Source organism: Tamandua tetradactyla, chromosome 15 (assembly GCF_023851605.1).
Source record: "Tamandua tetradactyla isolate mTamTet1 chromosome 15, mTamTet1.pri, whole genome shotgun sequence".
In the NCBI taxonomy this organism is placed as follows: domain Eukaryota; kingdom Metazoa; phylum Chordata; class Mammalia; order Pilosa; family Myrmecophagidae; genus Tamandua; species Tamandua tetradactyla.
Window position 1 is genome coordinate 48,506,792 of NC_135341.1, and position 20,965 is coordinate 48,527,756.

Sequence of the window (20,965 nt, forward strand, 5' to 3'; positions counted from 1 at the left end):
ACGTTTGGACACGCACACGCACACACCCATGGTGCATGACAGGCCTAGCCTAATCCAGTGAAGGATGGATCTGATGTACCAAGCAAGTCCTGTGTCCTAAGATTAAAAGGCTTGGAAAAGGAATCCCTTCTTACATATATAGATAATTCTCACCTAACCTTGACTTCTTCTCTTGACCTTTAAACTGGCACAGCATCTCCTTACCTCTCTGCACCATCTTCCCATTTAAACTTTTTTCCAGTCTTACAGGAGATCAAGTCATGGTGCAACCCAATTAAAACCTAGTCTCCCATGAAAGGTAGGGATTTCAGGAGGACACTATGGCAGGAAAACCAGCTCTAATTGGCAAAAATGAGGTAGTTTAAATAATTGTTCTTTGTAATGATAAAGCAACAACATTAAAAAAGTTTTTCTGCTGTGTAGACCTGGAGCTTCTGCTGAACTTATCCCTGAGATTGCTCATGTACCTGAGAACACAGTGTAGGAATGAAAGCTTAGATTAAAATATACAAAAACACAAGACCAGAATATTCATATTAAGAAAAAAAGTAAAAATTCACAAGATGTGTCATTCACACATAGCTAGTGCAGTTGGCATCCTGAAGAAAGTGGGACCCAAGGCACAGATATCTAAGGGAGCAAATAAACAAAATCGTATTGACCCAGAATGGGGTAAGTGTGGGCATAGGAGCAGTCGGTCTGCAGCTGTTCCACCAACCACCCCTTTTGTCTATCCTCACAATCCACTGCTTGGGACAGTCCCCAGCACCTTGTCCCAAGCATGGATTGTGAGGAGACAAGACATGGAAAAGTACTGCCCTACCCCTGAGATTCTTTCCTACAGAATGTAGTGCCTCCTGGATTGGGTTCACCAATATGCTCTCATACTTAACCTTTTCACTCTGGCATGAGAAATTTTAATAACTCCTCTTTCAAAAGAAAACAGCTTCCCTATACATGCCACTGTCAAAAAAACTGGATATTCTAAGTATATTTCATGCAGACACTGCAGGTATTTCTCCTGAAAGCCCTCACTCGTATTTGGATAGAGCATGGTTGGAGTTCCTTTGCCTCACCTCTTTCTCCCACAAATATGGAAGAGGGGGTATTGCTATGGACTCCAGCCTAAGATACAAGGCAGTTCCAATTGCCCCCCTATTTACCCTATCCCATTTTCTCCACTCTGCAGATTGACATCTGCTCCTTGGGACATCCTGATCACAAAAGGATTGCCTCCATGCACTATTGCTCAAATCTGGGCCTCTGGGATCAGGGCAGGGCTATGGATCCCTTCTTCTTCCTCCCAAATGTAGGAGGGCTTTTCCTGTGAGCTGGGGGTCTGCTGAGCTTTCAGTGGACATGATGCCACCATACAGCTAATGCTCTCACAGAGGTGGCACTTCTTGAGCTGGGGTGATAACTTGCATTGCTTGGCATGATGGTCTAGACCTCCACAGATGCAGCACCTGTCTCCCTTCAATCTGTGCTTCTGCATGTTCTTCCCCTTTGGCTGCCTCTCACTCCCAATACAGAACATTCCACCAGATTCAGTAACACTGAGAGATTCCAGGCCCTTGGCAGACTTCTTTTTTTTTCTTTTTTATTGACAAAACAAAGCAACATACAAACACGAACGTTCTTAACATACGCACATTCCATACCTGGTGTACAATCAATGGCTCACAGTATCATCACATAGTTGTATATTCATCACCATGATCATTTTTTAGAACATTTGCATCATGCCAGAAAAAGAATTAAAAACAAAAAACTCATATATGACGTATCCCTTACCCTTCCCTCTCATTGACCACTAGTATTTCCATCTATCCAATATATTTTAACCTTTGCTCCCCCTATTTTTTTCCTATGTCCCTTACCACTCCCTTTCATTGATCACTAGTATTTCAATCTACTCAGTTTATTTTAACATTTGTTCCCCCATTATTTGTTTATTTTTTAATCCATATTTTTTACTCATCTGTCCATACCATAGATAAAAGGAGCATCAGACACAAGGTTTTCACAATCACACAGTCACATTGCGAAAGCTACAACATTATGCTATCATCATCAAGAAACATGGCTACCAGAGCACTGCTCTACAGTTTCAGGCACTTCCTTCTAGCCACTCTAATACACCTTAAACTCAAAAAAAAAGGAATATCTATATAATGCGTAAGAATAACCACCAAGATAACCTCTGAACTCTGTTTGAAATCTCTAAACCACTGACACTTATTTTGTCTCATTTCTCTCTTCCCCCTTTTGGTTGAGAAGATTTCCTCAATCCCTTGATGGTGAGTCCCAGCTCATTCTAGGATTTCTGTCCCACATTGCCAGGGGGAGTCATGTCCCACATAGAAAGGGGGAGGGCAGTGAGTTTTCTTGTCTGGTTGGCTGAGAGAGAGGCTACATCTGAACAACAAAAGAGGTTCTCTGGAGGGTGACTCTTAGGCCTAATTTTAAGTAGGCTTAGCATATCTTTTGCCAGGATAAATTCCATAAGAACAAAACCCAACCTTGAGACCTCAGCCTATTAATTTGGCCACGCCCACTGTTTGTGAGAATATCAGGACTTCTCCAAATGGGGAAGTTGAACTTTCCCCCTTTCTCACTTGGCAGACTTCTTAAAGTTGAACTCCACTGCCCCACCCTCTTTCAGGCTCTGGAAGCCCTCCATGTGCAGTTTACTCCAATGCACAAAATCCACTGGGGGATTGAGCGCAACTGGGCACAGGTGGTCATGGACTGGAAACTGAATCCCATCTGCATATTAAGCCACATAACAGACACCGGCACCATGCAGCTGCTGTGGCTCCTCTGGCACCACTGCTGCGGGCAGTCTCCAGCTGTGCTGCCTTCGAGGCAAACTGCTGGTTGGACACAGAGCCCATGGTGGTCACCTGAGCCCGCGGCCTCCAGCCCGTGGTCCCACGGCTGCTGGCCCCAGAGATGTCCAGAGGCAAAGGGGTTGTTTGGAGAACAGGCAGCTACATCTTCCCCCGCACCCATAACATGTCTAATATTGAAATTATAAGAGTCTGGTTTCAGACCATAATGAAATTAAATTTGAAATCAATAACAGAAAGATATCTGGAAAATCACTAAATACTTAGAAACTATAAAAAACACTCTCCTACATAACTCATGAGTTAAAAGAAGAAATCAAAAGGGACATTTGAAAGTATTTTGAACAAAATGAAAATAAAAGTACAGTGGATCAAATTTGTGAAATGCAAGTAAAACTGTGCTCAGAGAAAAATGGAATAAAATAAAACCAGATGCCTATGTTAGAAAAAAAAATTCTCAAACCTGTGACCTCAGCTTCTGCCTTAAAAAAAAAAACAAACCTAGAAAAATAAAAATAAATTAGAGTGGCCCATGGTGGCTCAGCAGGCAGAGTTCTCACTTGCCATGCCGGAGACTTGGGTTCAATTCCCAGTGCCTGCCATACAAAAAAATAATAATAAATAAATAAATAAGTAAATCCCCAAAGCAGAGTAAAGGAACTGACAAGAGAAATAGTGAGATAGAAAGATGAAACAGAATAGAGAAAATCAATGAAATAAAAAAACTGATTCTTTGAGCAGTTCAATAAAATTGAGACATCCGTAGCCAGAGAGACTAAGAAATAAAGAAAAAAGACATAAATGACCATATCAGGAATGAGAGAGGGACATTTCTACAGATTCTATTGACAGGATAATAGGGGATTATCATGAACAATGTGCTACCAATAAACTCAATAACTTAGATAAATAGGACAGATTTCTTAAAAGGCACAAACTACAAACCTCACTCAAAAAAGAAATATGTAATTTGAATAGTGCCATATCTATTAAAGCAATTGAGTTTGTTGTTAAAAACCTTTCCATACACATGCACACACATTAAATACCAGGCCGAGAGGGCTTAAGATAGTGAATTATATCAAATATTTAAGAAAAAAATATATAAATTCTCCACAAGCTCCTCTAGAAAATTGAGAAATAGAGAATATTTCCAATTCATTCTCTGAGGTAAGCATTATTCTAGTTTGAAAACTAGAGACATTTCAAGAAAAGAAAACTACAAACTGATATCCCTCATGAACACAGCTTCCAAGATCCTCAACAAAATTTAGCAAATCAAATCCAGAGATGTATAAAAGAATAGTATATCCTAACCACATGGTGCTTATCCCCAAAACACATGGGTGGTTTAACACTGAAAATCAGCCAGTATAATGCACCATACTGATGAACCAAAAAGAAAAATACATATGATCATCATTTCAAAAGATGCATAAAATAAAAATAGACATTTGTAAAAATCTAATATCCACTCTTGATTTTAAAAACAATAACAAATCTCAGCAAATTAGGCATAAAAGGGAATTTCCTCAGCCTGTTAAAAGGATCCACAAAAAACAAAAGCTAACTGCATAATTAATTACGTATTTTTCCTCTAAGATCAGAAATAAGGCAAGGAAGTCACTCATACCACTACTACCCAACATTGTACAGAAGATGCTACACAGGGCAATAAGGCAAAAAAATAAGTCAAACACATCCGGATTGGAAAGGAAGAAGTAAGACTGTCTTTGCAGATGATGCGATGGTAGAAGACCCTACGGAATCTACAATAAAGTGAATTTAGCAAGGCAGCAGCGTAATAAGATCATTAAAAATCAATTGCATCTTTCACAAAAAAGAAGAAAAGAGAGGAAAAGTGTAACAGAGAAGATAGGATTTAACAAATGAGTATGATTGCCGAATCATTATATTGATATTTCTTTTGGTCTCCAGTGTCTTGGAGCAGCTAGAAGAAAAAACGAAAAACTGTGAAACTGTAACCCACACCTAACTTTAAAATCTGTTGTATAACTACTTATTAAAATGTACCTGGAAATCTTTTTAAAAAATTGTATTTTTATATTCTAGCACAGAACAACTAGAAGCTAAAATAAAAACCATCATTTACAATACCATCAAAAATATGAAATATTTAAAGACAAATTTGATAAAAAGAGGTGCAAGACCTGCACACTAAAAACTAAAAAAGATTGTTGAAGGAAATTAGAGAAGACCTAAATTATTGTAAAAGATATTACCATAGTCATGGGTAGGAAAACTCAATACTAAGATACCAATATTGTTCAGATATCAACTCCCCAAACACAATCCTAATGAAAATCTCTGTAGGTTTTATGACAGAAATTAACAAGCCAATTCTAAAGTTTGTGTGGAAATGCAAAGGACCTAGAATAGAAGAAACAACCTTAAAAAGAGCAAAGTTGGAGGAGCTAACACTATCTGATTTCAAGCTACAGTATGATATTGGCATAAACATAGACAATGAAACAGAATAAAGACCAAAATATACCCATACATATGTCCAGCTGAGTTTTTATTTTGGGGGAGGTGGCTACCAAATTACTTTATTTGAAGGAATGGTACAAGTGAAAAAACTTGGCAGGTATTTATACAACTTATAGAAAAGATAGAGGTAAACCCAACGTGCATGCACTGCTGTGGTGACCACAGAACTCACCCCGTAGCTCCCAGGAAGACAGCATAAGGCTTAGCTCTCATCCCTACTGTTTCCCAGAGTTTGCTTGTCAAAGAGGTACTCTGCCAAGCCAGAATCCTGGGGCTCCCATCTAGTGCAAGTTGGTTACATAGTCACCCAATTCTTTGATGGATTTCACCTGTTCATTCAGGTCGTGTGTCTCAATGAAGTCACACAAGTGGGGGCCGTTTTGGTCAGTGGTCAGTTTGTGCCGTTCCAGTAGTGACTGTTTCAACTTTTTTCCAAGTGTAATGCACACTCCTTAGCATTCAGCCTGCTCTCACTCTTGTCTCCTGGTTTCTTGATATCCTGAAGGAAGATTTGGCCACCTCTTTGGCTCTACAGCTTCATAAATTTCTCAGCATGATCCCTTTCCTCTTGAGATTGGTGAAGAAAATATTTGGCAAAGTTCTTCAAAGCCATATCAGCAAGGTCAAAGTAGCAAGACATTGACAGTTAGATGTAAGAGGCATAGGGCTCCAGGTTGATGGTTGATGGCAGCCTCTGAGTCCAGGTTGTAGTTCTAGCACCCCTGGATGGATGAAGTTGCCATGGTGGGTAGTTGAGGGTGGAAGCAGCAGCTGTGTGGCACTGGAGCAGTGGTGGAGGGCAGCAATGCATGGCCAACTTAGGGGGCAAGCACCAGGCTCTGTTCAAGCACTGTTGAAGCAGGAAACCTCGGCGACTCTACACGAAGATATCTCCCCTCAACTGACTTTTGGCAAACAAGCCAAGGCAATTTGGAGAAAGGATACTCTTTTAAAAAAAACTGTTCTGAAACAATTGGATAGCCATATACATTTAAAAAAAAATGACCCTTGCCTCATACACATACAAAAATAAACTCAATATAGATCATAAACATAAATGTGAACTAAATTATAAAACTTTTATGAGAAAACATAGGAGAAAATCTTAGTGACCTGGAATTGGTAAAGATTTATTCAAAACACATGAAGCATGAATTTTTGAATGAAAAAAATCAAGAAATTGGACTTCATCAGGACTGAAGACATTTGCTACAAAAAAAAAATTGTTAAGAAAATGACAAAGTGAACCACAGACTGGAGGATATATTTACAAAACATATAACTGACAAAGGACTTGTATCTAGAATATATATAAGGTGCTCTTACCACTCAGTAAGTGGAAGAAAAGCAATTCAGTAAAACTATGAGTAAAAAATTAGCATAGATGGGAAAAAGCACATGAAAAGATGCTCAATATTTTTAGTCTTTAGGGAAATGAAAATTAAAACCTTGAGCTTCCAATACACAACTATACATTAAATGACTCTATGTAAAAGACTAATAATCCCAGTTTTAGTGAGATGTGGAGCAACTGGAACTCATACCTTGCTGGTGGGATGCAAAATGGTGTAAATGGTATAAAAAGCCACTTTAAAAAATAGTTTGGCCATTTCTTAAGAAGTTAAACATACACTTACTTTGCAACCTAGCCATTCCACTCTAGTATTTACTTATTAGAAATGAAAGCTCATGCCCACAAAAAGACTTGTACATGAATGTTCATAGATCTATTATTAGTAGTAAAAAACCACAAACAATCTAGTGGTCCCTCAGACAGTGAATGGATGAATAAATTGAGGTATCATTACACAGTGCAATACTACTCATCAAACACAAAAGAATGAGCTATGGATGCATGCAATGACATGAATGATTCCTGAAAGAATTATGCTAAGTGAAAAAAAACTAGAATAAAAGAGAGCATGACTACATCGATACAAAATTCTAGAAAACACAAACCAAACTATAGTAACAAAATAAATTAAAGATGACCTGAGTTTGGGGGTCAGGGTAAGGAAGGAGAGAGAATTAAGAGACATGAGGAAGCTTTTGAAGATGATGGATATATTCACTAGTTTGATTGTGGTTCTTCACGGGTGAATAACATATGTCAAAATTCATTAAATTGTATATTTTAAATTTGTGCACTTTTATGGTATATCAATCAGATTTCGATAAGCCATTTAAAAAAAAATTCAAAGCTTGAATTTTTTGGTTCTAAATGGAAGTCCCAGTAAGCCTCTGGATTCTCCATTTTAGTTCCATAGTCCAAAGGGAGAGATTGCTGCTGTTCTGAGGATGGTCTTTGAGCCTTGGGGCACATCCACTGGTCCAGGGAGACTTACCAAATGAAGGTGAAATCCTGCCTGGGAGTGAGGAATGGATGCTCCAGTTTTGGATAGAAGCCCTTTGGGCAAGAATTAGAATCACTCCTTTGTTAGGGAGTGATAAAGCTAAAAAAAATTTCAGGATGTCATCTTATTAGATGACCCCTTATTATCTAGATAAGAAAATTGAAATCCGGATATTTGTGGTGACTTAAACAATGACCAAAATTGATAGTAGGACAGATTAAGTGGTGAGTGATCCTGGTCTGGGGAGGTGGGGGTGGTACTCTTTATAAACTGGGAATGAATTCTCTTCTCATCTCTCTCTGCAGTAGACACCCACCAATCCAGTGATAACTGCTTGAAGGCTATTGGGTAGGTGGCCTTAGTTCCCACAACCCTCCCCCACCAGTTGGTGAGGGCCAGCTGGCCACTCTGCATCTTGGCTAGCACCTCTTCCCACTTTCCAGGGACCTCATAACCCTTCTCCTTCCCAGGAGAGGGCTCCATCCTGCAGTCAGGAGGATGGACTTTCTAAACCCCAGACACAGTCCCAGGAGGCAGGAAATGCCAGGCACTTTCCTTGTCCCTACAGACCCTGTGAGCTCATTCTGGTAAAAGTTTAATGCCTAAAAGTCAATTATACTTAAGAATGCTCTGATGAGCCCAACAGCAGCATTTTCTCAGGGCCACTGGGGGGCCTGCAGCTGCTTTCCCGCTCCTTCTACATGATGCTGAGAAATCCTGCCCTTCCTCACAGTGCAGCAGATGCCTGATCTCTGCTTTGCTACCAACTTGCTGTGTGACCTTGAGCAAGGCCCAATCCCTCTCTGTGCCTAATTTTGAAATTTAAAATGGAAAGACTGACTCAGATGCCCTCTGAAGGCATGTGCTCACTTTTTCATCCTCACAGTCCCAAACCTTTTGGTGAGCCTCCAGGAGTATTTCCAGGGAGAGGAAAATAGGGGGAACATCCCAGGTTGGAGGTCCATGGGAGAATGGCAGGGACAGAAATGCCAAGAGACATAGGTGTTGGAAAAGAGGAAGACATTCCAGATGGATTTCTGTTCGTTTAGAAAGTAAACACATTATAATCAACATGCAAAAATTATGCAAAAGCACAGTCCAGGTTACAGTGACCTGGCCACCTTTCCTGCATCACATCCAATTTCACTTGCCATTATAGACCTTTCACTAACTGGCCCTAGACGTGCCACAGCTGGCCTCAGGCATGGACTCAATGGCTCAGGGAGGCATCAGGAACAGAAAGAACGAGGGCACCTGGATCTACTTGTGCAGGCCTGGATGGACAATTTAGTTCGAATCCACCTACTCATTACCTCCTCTTTGGCCACCCCATTCAAGCCCTGCCAACCCCAGGGTGCTCTCTACATAATCCCAGTGGCTCCTGCCTCCACATTGTCCTCACACAAATCCCCTCCATTGGAACGCCCTCCCCTTCTAGCTCCCTTCCCAACATAGCTCTGGACTCAACCTCAGGCAACTTCTTTGATTAACCACACTCTAAGCTGACCGACAGGACTCCTGCCATCACTCAAACTCTACATACTCCATTGTTCTGCAGGGAGCAACTTGGCCAAATGTGTGGAAGAGGTTCCAAAAAGGAACATGGGCTGTGTCTGCTGCACCTTGATGTGTGACCTGCCCCTGTCCTGCTACTGAGGCGCCACACAGCATGTAAAGCAAATGCTGGTGGCTTTGAGAAAGTCATTCCCAATCGAAAATGGCAGATCTTTTGAGCCCTTCCCCACGAGACATAATAGCCATTTCTGTCCCTTCCCATATCTTTCTATTGAGGCTTCTTCAGAAATGTGGAACAATTGCAACCGTGTATTAACCATAGGTTTCCCTCTTTCTAGTCTGTAGACCTCACCCTGATCTCTTTAAGCCCATCATTCTCTTCTTCAGTTCAAATTACTTCCTTTGCTGTCTGTTCTGACCAGATAAATGTTATTTAAAACATTTAACCTCTGGTAAGGCTTGGGCACTGAGCAAATAGGGTGGGCATCACCGAGGGCTGTAGAGGGTCCTTGACAGTGGCTGGATTAGTGGTGTGGCTGGGTGTGACCCTCTAGTTATTGGGTCACAGGACATGTTGGGGGAGGTGTCACAGGAACCAGGGTAGCCTGCTAGGTCAGAGCGCAGTTGGGGGACCAGGTGGGAATCCATTTACCTGCACACCTGCCTCAAACCCAGTCTCTGCCCTTCTCTTCCTCGAGCTGTGTCTAGACCCTTTTGTGTTGCATCAATTGGACACCCTTGCCACCTGACTTCCGGATGGATTTAGTCAGTGGGAAGCACCAGCAGGAGCTTGAAGGGAAGGAAGTGGAAATAGTCAGGGTGTTTCTTCCCTGCCTCCTGCCTGTTGCAATCTCTAAGGCTACAGCTGCAATCGTACACTACTTTAGCTCTCCCTAGGCTCCAATTTCTCTGCCCCTCATACCTTAGGTCTAGGGGTGGTAATTGCTTCCTGCTAGTGCTAATTTCTGAGTGCCTCAACTCTCTTAACTCCTGTGGTAGCCACCTTCCAGGAAGGTCACCAATGATCTTTGCCTCCTGGTATTCATACCTTCCCATGTTGTACCAGATTTGTTCGCTGTGACCACTAGCATGTGGCAGAAGTGATGGTGTACCATTTTGAGATGAGGTTACAAAAGACTACAGCTTCTGTCTTAGGCACTCTCTGGCTTGCTTTGTCTTACATCACAACTTTAGGGAAAACAGGATGCCAGGTTGTGAGTGGCCCACGTGGGGAGGAACTGAAGTCTCTAACCAATAGCTAGCAAGGAACTAAGGCTTGCCAACAATTCCCTGAATGAGCTTGGCAGTGGATCCTGCAGCCCCAGGCAAGTCTTCAGATGACAGCAGCCCCTCAGACAGGTGTGCTAAAACCTCAAGAAAAATCCTGAGTCAGAATCATCCAGCTAAACCATTCCCAATGATTGTAGGAGTTTTGTTGTTGTTGTTGTTGTTAAAAACCTTTTATAGCTTCTCACTAAGGGCAAACAAATAATCCAAGAAAACATTTTCATTTTAACACAGTGAAAACCAAATTCTTGTTTTGCATGAAGATACACAATGAGTGTAGTTTTTAAAAAAGCTGCAAGGTTTTGGGGTAATTTGCTACACAGTGGTAGGTAACTAATACAACTTTATCGAAGTTTTTTTCTTGACCAAACGCCCAGAAGAAAGTAACATACCCATGTAAGCAGTCATTTCATTAAAGGTTCCTGAACATCTGGGTGCATTGTACTTTCTGACTAACTAATACAGAGGCTCAAAGCAGCTGTTACATAATATCTGCCAGAGACAAGTTCAATGTTTTAACAATGTTATGCTTCTACCAGTGTGTTTCATCTCAATATCTTCCCATCCATCACCTGAAGATCCTGGGAGTCTGAGGTGGAACCCCCATTCTTAGTGAAAACCTTAACTGAGCAGAATCCAGGGACTGAGGAGGCAATAAGACAAGGGGGAGGTCAAGGGGGAAAGGAAAGAAGGAAACTGAGGGGAGCTAGAAGGCAGGGGGAGAAAAAAAAAAGGATTGAAGCCTGAGGTAGTTCTCAAGAAACCAGGAAAGGCATTTTCCAGATCTCCACCTGTTCTCTGCCCTGCTCATCAAATGGGATCAAAGTAAAAGCCAGAAAGAGTCCAGTACAGGTAAGAGTTCTTGAGTTGGCAGTTCTATGTGGTTAATTTAGCATTATTCCTAGATGAGGTTTCCTTGAGATACTGAATCCTGAGTCATCTAGTTCTCAGTCTCACAACATTGTTCTGTTTCTGCCACCCCCACAGAGCAGCCCCTTACTCAGAGAAGAAGGGCATTGCCCCTCTCCTGGGCAAGGCACGTTCCTCCCTGTGGTTGACCAGCAGCCCCTCCTCCACCCCACATTTCTGCACAGAGGGCCTTTTTCCTCAGCCTAGCAGCCTCAGGGTGCCCTCCGTGAGTCATTTCCTGTTATTCTCCTCAAAGTAGTCCTGCCACTTTTTAAAGCAAGATTTGACATTTTTACAGGACTAACTTCTGAGGCTTTTTGGTCAAGAAAAATAAGCAGGGATCCTTTCTTTTATATTTACAAAGCCATTAATTGCCTTCTTTATAAAATTAGACTCCATTATAAGCTCAATTGGAGTGGGAGGGTAGCTTTATTTAGTCCAAAACATCAAACAGTTTTAAAAGATTTCTTTTTAACAACTAAGTGTTCAATGGCAAGAAGACTGGTGAGGTAGACTCCCTTCCTTTTGCTTCTGAAAGCTGACCGCAGTGGCTCAACAGTGTGCCCACCTACCTGGAGAGAGAGAGAAGAGGAGGCAGGGGGCGTGGTCCAGAGCCATCCCCAGAGCTCTGCCTGCAGCTCCTGCTACTGTCTCCAGGATTCCATCCAGCTCCAGGGGAGAAGTGTCGGATGAGGAATTCCCCACCCCTGATCCCTGCTGCAGACCCAGCCCAGAGTGGCTTTCTCAAGTACCTCTAGGCTCACCACACGCACTGCTCCTTGACATTGTGGTCTGCCCAGCACTGAGCTTTCAAAGGGAGTTTGTCTCCATTCAGCCCAACATAGGGAGCTGCAGGATGCAGTGGTTTCCTGCCACCTACATCATAGTCTGGGATCTTGGGGCCAGCTGACTAAACTACTTTGATTTCTCTCACTTCAGGACACATAGAAAATGTAGTGCAGGACTCCTCAACCTTTAATGTACAGATGACTCACCTGGGGATCTTGCTAAAATGGGGCTTTAGATTCTGCATTCTAACAAGTTCCTAGGTGATACTGGTGCTGCTGGTCCAAGGCCACACTTCGTGGACTAGGGTCTGGTGCATGCCCCTCATATTTGAGGTGGGAGGACTGAGCCCAGAGTGGCTTTCTTAAGATACTCAAGTCAAGCTGAAGGAAGTGACTCAGGTGAACTGACCTGTCTCCTTTCACCTGACCTCACATATGGTAAGGGCCCACAGTCTCTTTAGTGCTTCTTAAACTTTTAATGTGCCTATGAATCAGCAGGATCTTCTTAAAATGCAGATTCTGATTCAGTATTCAGTGGTCTGGGGTGGGCTTGAAGTCTTTTTTTTTTTTTAGCATGGGCAGGCACCAGGAATTGAACCCTGGTCTCCAGCGTGGCAGACGAGAACTCTGCCTACGGAGCCACAGTGGCCCACCTGAGAGTCTTCATTTTTAATAAGCTACCAGGTGATGCCTATGTTGCCAGACCTGGACCCCATTTAAGTAGTAAGGTCTTGGGACAGTGACAGTAATGATGTTGACTTTGGTCACATCAGCTGTCGTGAACATTAGCTTCCCTGAGGGTCACAGAAGCCATAGAATATAGCTAAACTGTTTGGAGCTGTATACACGCCCCCCCCCCCCCAAAAAAAATGCTCTTAAATTTAATCCATTCTTCTTAGTGTAAACTCTTGTAAATAGGACCTGTTGATGAGGTTACTTCAGTTAAGGTGTGGCCCAGCTGAATCAGGATAGGTCTTAATTCTAATACTGAAGGCTTTATAGGGCAGGTCTCAGGAAAAATACGAAAAGCTGCAGGAAGCAGCTCAGAAGAGAAGAAGAGCACTCTATGTGCGTTGCCATGTGACAGAAAAGGCAACAACCAAGGATTGCTGGCAGCCAGACCCAAAATGCCAGTCTTTGGGTAGAAAGCATTGCCTGCCTGATGCCTTGTTTTGGACTTCTAGCCTCATAATTGAGTCAATAAATTCCCATTGTTTAAGCCAACCCATTGCATGGTTTTGTTTTTAGCAGTCAGGAAACTAAAACAGTTTTGGGTAGCTGAGGAGTTGGGTGCTGCTATTGCAAATACCAAAAACTGTGGAAACGGTTTTGGAATTGGGTAATGGGTAGAGGCTGGAAGAACTGTGAAGTGTTTGATAGAAAAATCCCAGATTGCTTTGGAAGAACTGTTGGTGAAATATGGTCATTGAAGTTACTTCCAATGAGGCCTTAGAAAGAAACATTTCTAGCTCTGCTTCAGCCAGCTAGCTTCTCCTGGGGAATTCATTGAAAACCTTGGTCTGAGTTCGCTGGAGAACCTTGACTAATATATAACCAAGAGTATTTATTCTCTTCATTTTCAGGTGCATTCCTACCTGAGGCAAGGACAGGTCAATGAGGGGCCATGCTGTCAAAGCTGCTGTTAGAAAGCTTTTAGAACAGGGCCTGACTCACCTCAACATTTCTGATTGTGAAAGCCAATTATAGCTTGGTCTCTATGAAACTGAGGGCTGCCCTTTGCTATAATGACCTGAGAGAAAAAAAGCAAACTGTGGCAGAGATAGCAAGGGGCTTCCCAATATCCACTTCCTCCCCCAACTCCTTAGTAGAATAAATCTGGTTTTATTGGAGGTATCAAAGTGCCCAAGCCTGAAGAAAAAATGCAGTTCCCATCCTCTCCTGTAGGTAGAGGAGCCTTGCATTAAGGTCTGACCAATGAGTTATAAGTTATTGCTGGATGAGGTTTCCAGAACAGCTCCTCAAAAAGGGGGGCTAAGGGTGGTGTGATGGTGGCTCAGTGGCAGAATTCCCACCTGTCATACCGGAGACCTGGGTTCAATTCCCAGTGCCTCCCCATGCAAAAAAAAAAAAAAAAAAAAAAAGGGAGGGGGGTGCTAAATCAGTAGCCATATGCCTTGTTATCCTCCACTACTGCCTTTTTGTTCCTGCCTGGAATATAGATGTGATGACTGGGCTTCAGAAGTCATCGTGCTACTATGCAGCACCCTTAAGAAGCCATGCACTGAGGATGGCAGAACAGAAAGAAAGTGTACAGAACCTAATGGAATGATGATGACGCTACACTAGCCCTGAACCACTTACTTCTGTAAATCAAATTATGTTAAAGAAAAAGAGACATGAATATTCTTTAAGCTACTGTTTTATGAGGTTCTCTTTTTAACAGCTTGTAAGGAATTTCTAATAGATACAATGGTTCTATCATCAACCCTGAATGATGATGCACATTTCCCTGTGTAGTTCATTCCCAGAATAAAATAATGGAATGAAATTGAATATAAATGATCAGAAATTTGGGTGGGGTGAACTAGAAAAGGTGCCACTGGATCTGTGAGTGGGTGTGTGCAGTCTGCTCCCAGTCCTATACCATCTTCATTGCAAGGACGCTGTTGGCATGCTCTGGGCTGAGACCATGGTAGGAAATGGAGAGTCTTTAGGTTCACATTCACTCTACCAAATAGCATCTGGTGATCTAGGAAGGACCCACTCTTTACTCTCTCTGAGGTGCTAATGATGTAAGAAAATGGAGATAATATAAAACCTGCATCATAGGGTAGGTATGATATTTAAATGAGATATGGCTCAATTAAAATTGATTATTATTATTATTATTTTATAAATATTTACTGAGTATAGATGTACTAGATTATGAAGGGCTGGGGTAGGGGTACAAAGATGATGAAAATGTAGCCCCATTCTTTCAAGGAACTCCCAATGTAATTCCTTCAGCACAGTCCTTTCATTTCTTTGAATTTTAAGAAAATCTTTCAGATGATGCCAAAGAAAGAACCCCATAGGTAAGGCTATATCCTGGCACCCAGTATCCGCCAGCCTGTGGGTGGACATTCTCTAGGGAGTCAGTGTTCAAGCATCTTTGGAGGACTCTGAAGGACCAGAGTTCTAGATGGTTTTCTCCCGTGCACACAACAGCACAGAGGTCTTCAAGAGCTGGTTACCTCCGTGGTCTCATCTGGCCTTTTTCTTTGTAACTTGGAAAAGTCTATGCCTAACTCAATTTTCTCTTCATTAAAAATGGGAAAGATAATAGCACTTGTCTCCCAGGACTGCTGTGAGAGCTCAATGAGGGCTTGCATGTGAGAGGGTTGGGTCTGCTGCCTGACATCCCCAGGTGCTCAGTATGTGTTTGTCTCCCCTTGTCGAGTCCATTTGTTGGTTCCAGACACATTCCATCTCCTCTGGCAGAAGGGTCCTGCCAGCACCCCCTGCTTCCTCTCAGAGGGCTGATCCTAGAGAACTGGAATGTTCCTCCTACTGCTGGGCCTGGAGGAGCAAGAGAATGGAGAGCTACATGAATAATTATTGCAAACTGGTATGTACCCAAACAAATGAGTTATGTCCTCTGCACAACAATGAAGGCAGTGGCTGCCTCCAAAGTCTTACTATCTGAGGCCTGTCTCTGCTGACTCCAGACAAATGACTGCACTAAGTGAGTCTTTCTCCCCCTCTTTGTTCCCAGAGCTGACACCATCTGCACCCCTGGTAGCTGCCTCCCCTGACACCATCACAGAAGTATTGGGGAGCATGTGGTTTGGGCCTTAAAATCAGACAGGTGGGAGTTTCTCAGCACAGCCTCCTTCCATTGTCCTCCTTCTATTCTCACTTTAGAGCTGTGGCCAGCAGGACACAAACATACTTGCTCTTTACAATGAGATTGGCACCAGCTGATGGCAGAAGACTTTCCTGAACGCACTTAGAACAGTGTGTCCGAGAACCTGGGAGTCGCCCTTGCTTCTCCCTCACTTTGTTCTCCTCGTTGATCCATCAGTGACACCTGTCAATCCCAGCCCCTCAAATATCACACATGGAACCTCTTCTCCCAGCTCCAGCCCCACCACCCTTGTCCACACTTCCATTCTACCTTGCCTGGACTGTCCTTCACTAGGTGTCCTCTCTGACAACCCCATGTCCTCTCACACCCCTGCAATCATTCTCTACCCTGCACCTGGAATAAGGGTCTTAAACCTTTCCTGCCTGTGTACCACTTTGGCAATCTTTAGACCCCTTCTCTGAAAAATTCAAAGATAACTAATTATGTTTAAATACATTTATCAAAATAATAACATACAAATTTTGGTTATATAATACATATACTTTGTTATTAGCATATTAAATAGTAAGACCCAGCCATGGGCCAAACAAACTATAATGTCCACATGGAGCTCAAGGCCAGGAATACTCGAGATGCCTGCCAGGACAGTAACTGTTAGGGAAATATTGCAATTTCTATTGGTGACAAAGTCGTGGCACTCCTGATACCACTGGGCTCTGTTGTCCACATTCATAATTGAATGTTACATTGCAGTTCGAGACTAGTGAAAATTAAGACATATTATCTTCCCATCCAAGCCCATGGACCCCTTAACTCTGTCCCGAGACCCCTGCCCATGCACACCAGATTAGGAACACTTAGGCATAAAGGGAAAAGTAAATGAGATAATCCATCTAAGTCTCTTTGCATATACCAAGTGCTCTGAGTGTCAGCTGTTAATTGTTGGCATTGGTGTCATGCTCCTCCACTCTCACCCCTTCCTCTGAGGCCGGGACAGCTCACTGTAGGTCAGTGCTGATTAAGGCACCTGGCATCCCCCCCAGACCTCTCCCAGCCTCAGCTGCAGCACATCCAGGCTTAGTATGCATGACCGCCATGTCTCAAAGAAACACAGCAAATGCCTCTCCACTTTCTTGTCTCATGGACTCCTGACTAAGCATAGCAGGCTTAGCATTGGTCTCTGGCCTTGTGCCACTCACTTGGAAGTCTGGCAGTGTTTTGTTGAGGTTACACATTCCCATTCCATACTCGGTGGTGAGGGTTGGATGCAGCGGGCAACATTCTTCATGAGGGGAGGAGCTCTGTAGACTCCTTCTCAGAAAAATGTTTTGTATGCCTGAGATAAAATGATAGCAGCGAACACCCTTCAGGAAGAGAAGACACTTGGGCAGCAAGGTATAAAAACTCCTTCCCCTAGCTGCCTGCCAGAAGTCTGAGTTGGCTGCTTTCTCCATGTTCTGGGAGAAAATGACTCAAAAGGGAATAGTGGTTACCTTGGAGAGGTGGGATTGCAGAAGGGGTCTGTGCATGAATGTGCATATGTGCTTCTCTCAGGCTTGTAGATGTTCTGCAAATGTTCTGATGAAGTCTGTGGTGATTGATGGTTAGCAAAACGAAGCAAATTGCACAAATTAGTTAAACAGAGGAATCAGATTCATACCAGTGAGAATAAGAAAAACAGGGCCGGGGGCAGTCAGGGGTCTTGGAGACCTATCCCTGCCCTGGTACTGACTCACTTTGTGGCCTTGGGCAAATCCCTTCCCCTCTCTGGGACTTGTTTTCATTTCCCAGCTGCTAAAGTGGTTACCATACAATGAGCTGCTTAAACAATGGAGATTTGTTTTGAGGCCAGGGGAAATAAAAAATTGAGGTGTTAGCAAAGCAATGCATTCTCTCAGAAGACCCGTGTTGTCTGGACCTGGCTGCTGTAGATCCTTCATCCTTGACTTCTCTGTCATATGGCAATGCATATGTAGGCGTCATCTTCTTTCTCTTCCAGGTTCCACTGACTTTCAGATTCTAGCAGTTTGCTGTGGCTTTCTCTCTCTATCTGATAAAATTAAAGCTCAACCTGATTCAGTGGGGCCACACTGTAACTGAAGTAACATCTTGAAGAGATCTTATTTATAATGGGTCCACACCGAACAGAATGTGGACCAAGACCAAGAACCTGTCCAAACTGGGGTACAGAATTCAATCCACCACAGCCCCTGATTCTTCACTTGTGAAATGAGAGGACTGATAGGTGAGCGGTAAGTTCTCTCCTAGCACTGGCATTCTACCATCTGCCTACCCTTGAAAACACTATGGATCTCTTGGCCTCACTATTTTTCAGACAGTTAAGAAATATGCCTAGGGGCTGCTTTCTCTTTTCAAGAGATGGACCAGGTTGTACATTGTAGCCCAAGTTCCAGAGACCTGAACACCGTAAGGTATAGGACTAGATCATTACACTCTGAGGCAGTGGTTTTCAAATGCCAGCAGGCACCAAATCACCTGCTTTCATCCTGTTCTTCCCGAAGGAAAAGGACACAGCATTGTCCCATCATGGGCCTACTGAGCACAAATAATGTGGATGGGACCCTACTGAAGGTGGGCGTGGAGAGGTGGAGAATGGACTATCTGAGTTGAAGGATGAAGAGGACATTCCTCAAAATTAGGATGGAGACTTTCTAGCATGCTAGGGAGCTCAATACTTGTACATTCTATTAAATTAGGCAGGGATGGTGGAGGTGGGGTGGGGTGGAATTTTGAGATAAGAGTCACAAGGGTGTCCAACAGAAGCAGTAGATCGAGCATGAAGTGTAAAAGTGAAGCTGGATTCTAGCTGATATCCCAGGTTGCGCAAGTCTCCTTCAGCACACAGTTTCTCAGTAGACACCTTTCCCACCCGTCTGCGACTCTCTTTCTTTGGCTCTCCTCCCGCACCATTGTCTTTATTATCCGTAGGCACAAGCAGCTGGTTTTAGAGTTACAGGTGTCAAGAGCATGAGCCTTCACAGCCAAACTGTGAAATTTTCGAGGGAGAGATCATCTCAATGTTCTCCCCTGGAATGCCAGCCCCATACACAACTTCCAAAACAGAGAAGCTCGGTCTCAACTTGTTCACTGCCCCAGCCCTGGTGTCCAGCATCTGCCCTCATCTTTCACCCTGTGATTGGTTCATTGGTTAGGAGAGCACCGTCTCTGCCCCCCAAGAAAGCAGGTGTTTCCTGCCCTGCTCAGGAAAATCGCTCTTAAGAGGACAAATTCCTAACCAGTCTCCCTGACCAGTTTTAGTCTTGTTCTAATTGTCAAAGTAAAATATTTCCACTGAAGAAAACTTGGAAAGCATAGGAAATTAAACTGCATTATTAAAATTATGCTTTCTAAATCATTCTTTTCTGGTTTTGACTCCATTCATTCATTCAAACATTCCTTCGGCAAATATTTGAGTTTATAGTTTTCTCCCAAAATAAGCTTTAGAGAAGGAGCAAAGAAAGGTCACAGAGCATTTCTCACTCTGCATGGAATTGCTAGCATCATTTTTGATTTCAGATATGAAGTTTATTTCAATTAAATATATATTATACTGAAATGCTCCTTGAGCTCATATTTCATCTTGAATTGAAATATCCATTAACATCCACTCTGTATTTCCTTTGTCCATTTAGATTAAGTTGTATTCCAAGCTCCTGATTCTCCTGGGCATGACCTAGCTCTTAAAGCATACCCTGCTTCTTTCAGCCCATCTGTGAATTTTTCCTCCAGCCGAGATTTAAGAGGTTTGCGATTCCGAATGTTTTCTCTTCTTATAAAAACCTCTTCATCCAACCTGCAGTGAATGCCCATCAGGCAAGTTATTTTCCGTTGAGCAGCCCTCTGTAAAATGAAATGGTATTGTCTAAGAAAGGCACTTTTGAATTTCACTGCTATTGCTGATTTAAGAATCTTTTCTTCCACCTATTTTTTATCTTACTTTGAAATTATGAAAACAGGCATCAATTATGACTATAAAACAATTGTCGTTTAAACAAATGTGAATCCTTTTCACAGATAATGTGAGCAACACCGGATCTTTCCTACTGGCACCACCTCCAACCAGTCCTATTGTAACTAGGAGCTGGGGTAAGAAGTAAAATCACATATTTTTAAAATTTGAATTAATATAACTCCAAGCTCCCTTTTGTTCATTGTGAGGGTGTCTTTATTCCAGTCCAGCCAGTTCATGCAAAGTTCAAGAATCCCAGTAGTGAATTCAGTCCTGGCTACTGTTACTTTGTGGAGGAAAAGCCAGAAGGTCTGTTCAGTGCCCTTGGTTCCTCCATATTCTGAAAATTTGGAACCCCAAGAGGGAAGGTCATAGAATAAATCCATTTTCTCTCAGATAACTCAAGGCCTCGTAAGTGCCTGGTTGAGTGTCATTTAGTATTGTCTTTAAATCCCCTTCAAGACTTCCAGTAACATTCATCAAGCTCATCAAAATCGCCCTTTCCCACAACTCTAACTCCTCCTCTCAAGATTCTAGTTCAGGAACTTTTGTTGGCTTCCTGCTCCACCTCTGCATGGCTTCCTGCTCCCTCCTGTCCATAGGACTCATACTTTTGTCCTTCTGTAATCCTGGCCCCTCTGATCTGGATCCTCTCTCAGTTCCCTCTGTACAGACAGACTAACACAGATTCCATTCCAGCTCCACAATTAACTGTGTGAGCTAGTCAAGGCGTTTAATGCATTTGAGACTCAGTTTTTTACTCTGTGAAATGAGGGTGACAGCACCTGACTCCCAGGGCTGTGGTGAGAATGAGATGAGTTCCTGGTGCACACCTCGTGGGCCTGGCTATTCAGTGAATGGTGGTGATTATTTTGTTCAGGAGTTAGTGGTCAGGGGGTGAATTAAAAATCAAGGAAGAGAAGGGGATGCAGACACTGGATGAAGATTAGTCCAGAGTCCTCAGAGTTCAG

At 42.8% G+C, this 20,965-nt stretch overlaps 2 pseudogenes; both read right to left on the reverse strand.

Moving 5' to 3' along the window:
* Positions 1 to 1,249: 1,249 nt before the first annotated feature.
* Positions 1,250 to 2,897, reverse strand: LOC143656815 (protein lin-28 homolog A pseudogene; annotated as a pseudogene).
* A 2,668-nt stretch (positions 2,898 to 5,565) lies between these two features.
* On the reverse strand, positions 5,566 to 6,109 carry LOC143657972 (ferritin heavy chain pseudogene; annotated as a pseudogene).
* Positions 6,110 to 20,965: the final 14,856 nt, after the last annotated feature.